This window comes from Rhinopithecus bieti, unplaced genomic scaffold (assembly GCF_001698545.2).
Source record: "Rhinopithecus bieti isolate Rb0 unplaced genomic scaffold, ASM169854v2 scaffold_62, whole genome shotgun sequence".
NCBI lineage: Eukaryota > Metazoa > Chordata > Mammalia > Primates > Cercopithecidae > Rhinopithecus > Rhinopithecus bieti.
The window spans coordinates 416,975-424,493 of NW_016802942.1; the positions used below are offsets into that span (position 1 = coordinate 416,975).

At 44.2% G+C, this 7,519-nt stretch overlaps 1 protein-coding gene across 5 annotated transcripts in view; it reads right to left on the reverse strand.

Moving 5' to 3' along the window:
• TCEANC (transcription elongation factor A N-terminal and central domain containing) overlaps positions 1-958 on the reverse strand; it is a 12,363-nt gene extending 11,405 nt beyond the window's left edge. For 2 of the 5 annotated variants that reach the window (XM_017851896.1, XM_017852649.1), the window contains exon 1: positions 741-958. The gene's annotated coding sequence lies outside the window, so the exon portion shown is untranslated. The remainder of the gene's footprint in view (positions 1-740) is intronic. The other 3 variants (XM_017853362.1, XM_017854755.1, XM_017854067.1) reach the window with 3 other exon arrangements.
• Between the last annotated feature and the right edge of the window lie 6,561 nt (positions 959-7,519).

Genomic DNA, 7,519 nt, shown 5'->3' on the forward strand with positions numbered 1-7,519 from the left:
AAAAATAAATAAATAAAAATTGAAACTATACATTTTATTTAACCCAGTGTATCCAGAATAGTCATTTCAACACGTGATTAATATAAACAAATTGAGATATTTTACATTCTTTTTCATGCTAATTTTCCAAACTTCACTGTGTCTTACACTTATAGCACATCTCAATTCGGACAAGCCACATTTCAAGTGCTCAAGCCTTATGTAACTAATGGCTATCATTATTGGACACCACGGTTCTAGAACTGATGCTAATATGGATAATGCTTAGATGCATACCTATATCAAAAAGTTTATACAGTGCCAGGAAAAGTAGGCACAAAATATGGTATTGGATCCATATAAAAACTTATAAAGATTAGCTAATATTATAGTAAGCAAGGTGCACACATCTGCACAAAAATGGCCTAAACCCTGAGAAGAACGAGAGGAAAGTTCTGGAAACAATGTTTCCAGAAGTTGGTAAAAAGTCAATAATAAAAGCCACTCAGTACTGCGCTAGGGCCCTTTCCCTTAATGGTGACCCCTAGTAAAGGTGCAGCGAGGGGAAGAAACCAGCCCAACAGCCCGGTCTAGCCCGGGTTCGAGTTCCGGTGGGTGGGGTCGAGCAACATGCAAAGCCTGGCGCTAATCATCTTGGGATGACGGCCCGGCACCCCGCACACAAGCAGCGGCAGTCCCGAGGGTTCAGCCCACTCTGGCGACCTCGGCAGTCGGAGAGGAAGGGGTGGGGGTGCGAGCACCTTCGGACCTACGCCTCCCAGGGCGCACCGGAAAGCCGCCGCGAGCCGGGGTGGGCTTCCGCTGGGAACAAGGACTCGCCTTTCTGCGGGACACAGGCCCTGGCAAACCTGAAGCATGACTCACTGAAAAGCGCAGGCGCAGTTCCGGAGCTTTCAGCCGCCCAGCGTCCACGGAGAACTTCCGGTCACCGGGACTGGGACAACTTCAAGGCTTAGCCAATCCAAGCCCACAGGCTGGCGCACGTGGTCCTGGGACCCAGCGCATGCGCGCTAGGCAAATGGCGCCTGCGTAGAGCGAACGGCGGCGGCCGTGGGACTGGGCTGGCGCGGCTTCATGGAGGAGGAGCTATGGCCCCGCCCCGGCCGGAAAGAAAGAAACTGCACTTTCGTTTTTTAGCAGCAAAGTTTGTCGACCTACTTTACAACTTATCTTTTCTACTTCTACTCAGGACAGTCAAGACAGTGCTCAGCTAGATGTTCACATAACCGTAGACATAAATGTGAATCTATTTAACGCAGTAATTAATTCAAAAAGTGTTTTTAGCATCCTAGCATGCATCAGTTGATATGAAAGTAGTAAATGTTAATTGAGTGGTCATGTGCATCCTGGACTTCTCATCTGTGCACATTCTCATTCTTTGCCTGCAAAGGGTCAGTAAAAGCACAGTGATGGTTGAACGAATGTGACAGCCTCCTATGCTGATGCCTTACTCCAAGGTAATTTGGGGAAAGGTTCAGGGAAGCAGATTATCCAATCCAATACTCTGGACTGGGTGCTGACAGAAAGGAGGGCGATTGTATGATTAAGTATCATAATAAATCTTACCTAAAAGGAGGGGAGACAAGACCAGTGACTCATTAACTTACCTAAAAGGAGGGGAGACAGGACCAGTAACTCATTAACTGGGATAGGGGATGTTTGGTCATTTTTGTGGTTTGGACAATGTTTATATTTTTTCAGCATTCCCACGTGATTACAAAGGAGTCTTGTTTTTGTCTTGATCCATCCGGTCAAAGAGTGGCCACGTCTCATGGTGTTCTGTGAAGTATTTATGTTCCACGGAGCACCAAGGCCCAGCTGTGACTGCCGGGTCAGCTCAGAGCTGTCAGGGGTTACTTTTATCTTGCTGTCTATTACAGGGCTAAAATATTTGCTATCGTAAATTGTAATGCAATTTTCACTTAAGAATTATATAATACCTTGTTGAAGAAAAAATTATTTGGCTGGGCATGGTGGCTCACGCCTGTAACCTCAGCACTTTGGGAGGCTGAGGCAGGCGGATCACGAGGTCAGGAGATGGAGACCATCCTGGCTAACACGGTGAAACCCCGTCTCTACTAAAAATACAAAAAATTAGCCGGGCGTGGTGGCACGTGCCTGTAATCCCAGCTACTTGGGAGGCTGAGGCAGAGAATCGCTTGAACCCGGAGGCGGAGGTTGCAGTGAGCTGAGATCGTGCCCTGCACCCCAGCCTAGCGACAGAGCAAGACTTTGTCTAAAAAAAAAACAGAAAGAAAGAAAACTATTTAATGACACTTGTCACTTGTTAAAGCATGGTAAGGAAGACTTTATTCAGGACCATTGAGGTAGACATAGGGACCACTGCAACAGGGTCTTGCAGTGGGGAAGAGAGATTGGGCTCAACTTCAAATGTGGCATGGGAAAGTGAGAATTTATAGCCAAGGAGCAAGGTAGGGGGGTCAGTGGATGGAAAATTTCTAAGAGGAAACATCAGGGGTAAGGGAGATTCTGTCTAAACCAACCTGACAAGATTCTTGCTCAAGATGGGCCAGGGTGATCAGATGTCACCTGGAGGTTGGTGGAGGATGAGGAACCAAATCAGATTTTAAGGGTGATCAGATATTGAGGGTGATTGCTTTTGGCTAAACTATTTATCAAGGCGTTTTGCTAAAACTGGATTTTACAAGGAATTGCACAGATAGGCCTAGTCAGGAGACTGACTAAAGTTTGGTTGGAAAAGAATGCTTGATAATCCTTACTTTTGCCTGTTAAAATAAAACAATTGCCATGATTTAAATTTGGCAGAGTTTATGTGAGCAAAGAATGATTCATGAATCGGACAGCACTCAGAATCAGAATAGGTTTAGAGAGCTTTGTGGGTGGTGAGTATTTATAGACAGAATGGAAGTAAAATACAGAAATAGGCTGACTGGTTGCAATCAATGATCAGATCATTTGGATATGCTCTGAGCAGTTGGCAGCTTGTGATTGGCTGAAGCTTGTCTGCTTGTGTTTGGCTGAGACTTGGCTGTTTATTATACTCTTCCTTAGGTTAAGGTTTCAGTGTATTTATGTACTAAGTTAAATGGCAATTCATTGCATATAAAATGAAAGTACAGAGACAGCCTCGAGCCAATAGCCTCCCGCTTATTTAATTTAACATGTTTTAATCGTATTTCTCTTCTCATTGTTACTTTTTTGGTTCGTTTTATGAGTACTCTTGCCCCACTTTGTAAACACTGATTTAAAAATCCAAAGGACTATTGGTTCCTAGACCAACCATCTCTAGTTTTAGACAGTGACCTAGGAAAAATACTTTATTTGTGATCAGATTTGTAACATCCAATTCTTAAAATATCTGATATTTGTCAAAACAATGGCACTCAAACTCTGAAAGACTCAACCTGAAGGAGTCAGTTTGGAAACTAGAATTTCGTACAGAAATGGTCATTAGAGCTTTGAGGCATATTATAACCAATTTCTCATGAACTCTATACTGAAGAAAAAAACAGAAATTACTCAAAAGTCTAAATTCAAAAACAACCCAGGGTTTTCTCTGGTGTGAAGGATAAGACCATCATTTCAACTAAGAGGCAAGCTATAATTACTGTGTAGTCCTGCCTTGTCTACTACAGTAGCCACATGAGGCTATTTAAATAAAATTTAAACTTCAGTTCCTCAGTCACATTAGCTAAATGTCAAGTTCTCAATGGCTAGTGGGTACTGTATTGGATAGCACAGATATAGAACATGCTCATTGCTGTAGAAATTTCTGGCCGAGTTCATCTGGAATGAATCTAGGGCTGCCAATGGATTCTAAAGAGGTTGCTGAAAAGTTGGTTCTTTTGGGCAATTTAAAAATGGAATGCTTATAAAAGTACTCACGTCTGTGATAATTTATCATGCATAGTTTTCAGGCCTTTGTTTTAAAATCATCTTTCAGCTGCTTCAATACTCTGGAATTCTCTTTGATAAATTTCCCTTAGTGCAGCGGAAACCTCTTTTCAATCCTTATTAAGTCTCTGAGTGGCAATATATTAACAGATATTCTGAGCTCATGCAGACAGCCCTTTCCTGCGAATTCCCAGGGAAGAGAGGCAAAATCCTTTATGGGCCTTCTCCAGAGGCTAATGTTACACATTGCTGAGGGAACAGTTACAGATGTTTTCCATGGAATGAGGTCAGAGAAACTGCCTCTTTCTGGGTTCTGAGGTGCCGGCCGGTGTTCATTTCCTGATAAAACACCAGGACCAGACATTGGGCTTAACTGGGGATGTTCTTATAAGTCACAGTAGGGAAGGCATAGGATTAAAACAATGAACAGTTCCCTTGAAATCTCAGGAGTTACAGAATATTAGGAAATAGAACAAAAAGTCATACATTATAGAAACAGAAACCTTATGTTTAAGTTCTGCAACATATTTCTCAGACTTATGCAGGTGAAATGACAGAGAAGCAGCAAACATGGTATCCCCAGTGAACATCCCCAGAGGCTCCCAGAAGAGCTAGTTCCATGGGTCGGGCAGTGCCTGGCTGGTGGGCCACAGACTGCTTAAACCAACCTAATACCTCTTTTGTTCTTTGGAGGCGCCCACTTTGGAGAGCTTTTGGAGGACCCTCCCTTTGCTGGTAGCCTCTTCTTACCCATTCCATGGTTCAGATGCTGTACCCTCTGGTTGACTGCCGGCTCCTGCTTTTGGTAGCACATCCCACACAAACTTTTTCTGTCAGGTTACCTCACCTGCAGGCCTCTTGGTCAGGGTCCTTCCAAGACAGCTTAGGCCCAGCTGCTTGATGTGTACTTAGCCCATGGGAACAACCCAGTGGCTCTGCTCCCCACCCAGCCCTGGAAGCAGGGCTGTTCCCTCTGCAGCCCTTCTCGTCATCTTCACAGTCGGTCTTAGGTAGCTCTAGCTGGCTTCTCGCCTATTCATTGTTGTTGTTTTTTTTTTTTTGGAGAATTAGACACCATTCTACAACAGGGGCACCTGTCAATCTCTCTGAGTGGTTCTGTCAAAGTCCCCCTCACTTGCCTTGGAGTGGGGTGGGAAGGAAGCTTCCAGAACTGTAACCACCCTCTTTCACTCTTGCCTTCTCCTGTACATAAGCTGAAGAGTGGCAAGGGGGCTCACCATTTAGTAAGCCCTGGGTAAATGGTCTAACATCTGTCATTAGATCCAGCAGACACTTAACATTGTGCTCACCTTTGGGGCCTTGGACAAAACTCTGAGTCAGGAAATATCCCATGTAACATCTTGTACCTGTAGTCATCTCCAGATCAGTTCCATACCTCTTATTTTCCTTTTCTGTACAATTTGTCCATTTTGCTAATTTCTCTAGAATGTATGTTATTCTACCATAGATTTATGGCAATATATTTAGTGGAGAAATGATGAAGGACCAGAAAGTCTGGCTTCAGTCACCTCTTGGTTGATATGGTATGGCTATGTCCCCACCCAAATCTCATCTTGAATTGTAGTTCCTATAAGGCCTATGTGTTGTGGGAGGGACCTGATGGGAGGTAACTGATTCATAGGAGCAGTTACCCCCATGCTGTTCTTGTGATAGTGAGTTCTCATGAGATCTGATGGTTTTATAAGGGGTGTTTCCCCTTTTGCTCTGTACTTCTCCTTGCTTTCACCATGTGAAGAAGGATATGTTTGCTTCCCTTTCCACCATGATTGTAAGTTTCCTGAGGCCTCCCCAACCCTGCAGAACTGTGAGTCAATTAAACCTATTTGCTTATTAAAATACCCCATCTCAGGTATTTCTTCAAAGCTGTGTGAGAACGTACTAATACACTGGTACATATCATAAGAGGAAAATTCAGAGGCAGTACAATAACATCTTTACTATTTTGTTACTAGGGATTCTTCAAAATTCTCTTTAATCAGAAAAATATAGAACAATTACAAAATGAAATGGAACAAGGGGACACCAACTCTACTCAAAGACCTCTGCCTGCCTACACAGTTGCTATTTCCACTGCTATGAAGAAATCTGAACTGAGGCCTGTAATCTGGGGTTTTGTTCTGCCAGAGTGGCTTGTGACCAGGAGTAGTACAGTCTGGAGGTGATCCTGACATGTGGACTGCCCCATGAAATGCCTCACTTCATTTTGGTTTTTGAGTCTTTGTTTTAAAGGGAAGTTGTTTTGTAAGAGCAGTTCATCAGCATAGCGAGACATAAGCATTAAACATTGAAGCACTGGTCTGTGCTGCTTCCTTTATCTTTCGTTCTTGCACTACATGGCCTCATGACTCGTTCTCATGGACTGACACTGTACACACCACCCACAGCTGTCCTTTCATGATGTGACCTGGCATGCTGCCAGGAGGGCCTATTCATCAACAGTGACAATGTAAAGGATAGCCATGTTCTCTTCTTAGTCTTCAGTGGGAGACACATTTGGCCAGAAGTATACCATTCTGATTTACAGTGCCTAAGAGAAGCACTTTGCCATTTCAGCCTCATTTTCTTACAAAAACCTAATACATGGAGTCGCTGCACTATTTGGCTCATATAATAATGTTTTTTTAAAAAATTTTATTCATTTACTTTTGAGACAGAATCTCACTTCTGTCACCCAGGCTGGAGTGCAGTGGCGTGATCTTGGCTCACCGTAACCTCTGCCTCCTGGGTTCAAGTGATTCTCCTGCCTCAGCCTCTCGAGTAGCTGGGATTACAGGCATGTGCCACCACACCAGACTGATATTTTTGGTATTTTTAGTAGAGATGGGGTTTCACCATGTTGACCAGGCTGGTCTGGAACCCCTGATCTCAAGTGATCCGCCTGCTTCGGCTTCCCAAAGTGCTGGGATTACAGGCATGAGCCACTGTGCCTGGCAATAATGTTTATATTAGTTGTTCTTCGTTTCAAACCTTAAGTCAGACCCCACCTAGGTTTCTGGTTGCTGAAGAGAATGAAGGTGTCAACTCTTTTGTCGTTATGAGAGTAGATCTATTACACTGGTATGTGGCCTGGGATAATTACATGTACTCGATCTCAGATTTGCATGATGGGGTTCACATGGTGGACTTTGGTGAGTTTGGACCACCCAGCTTGAGCACACCTTCCAAACAGCCAATCAGGTGTCTATTCTGCCCTAGCCAGGTGGCAGCTCGATGACCCCAGCTGGCCCTATTGCCCATCCTCCCTGGAACGTGAATTTTAAGCAGAATGATGTGGAGTCTAAACATGGTGAGAGATCATTAAGGTGAGGGTGGTGTCCTTATGAGACCATTCCTCCAATGCCTCTTTTCCCATAGTCCTGCTTCTAGCCCAGTGGCCCATTTCCAAAGCTGGCTGGCTGGTCTCTCCCTCCACCTGTACACTCCTGCTATCCTTACTGTAACTTCCCTCTGCTGGGTCTGTTTTGGTGGCTTGCTAACAGTAAACACTAACTGACACAGCCTGTCTTAATATGGCAGTGTGGATTTGAGGGACATCAGAAGAGAACCCCTGACCTTACCATGGAGCTGGAATTCCTTTCTTACTCATTCCTTTGGATGAAGACATTGGAAGCTGCTATTATAA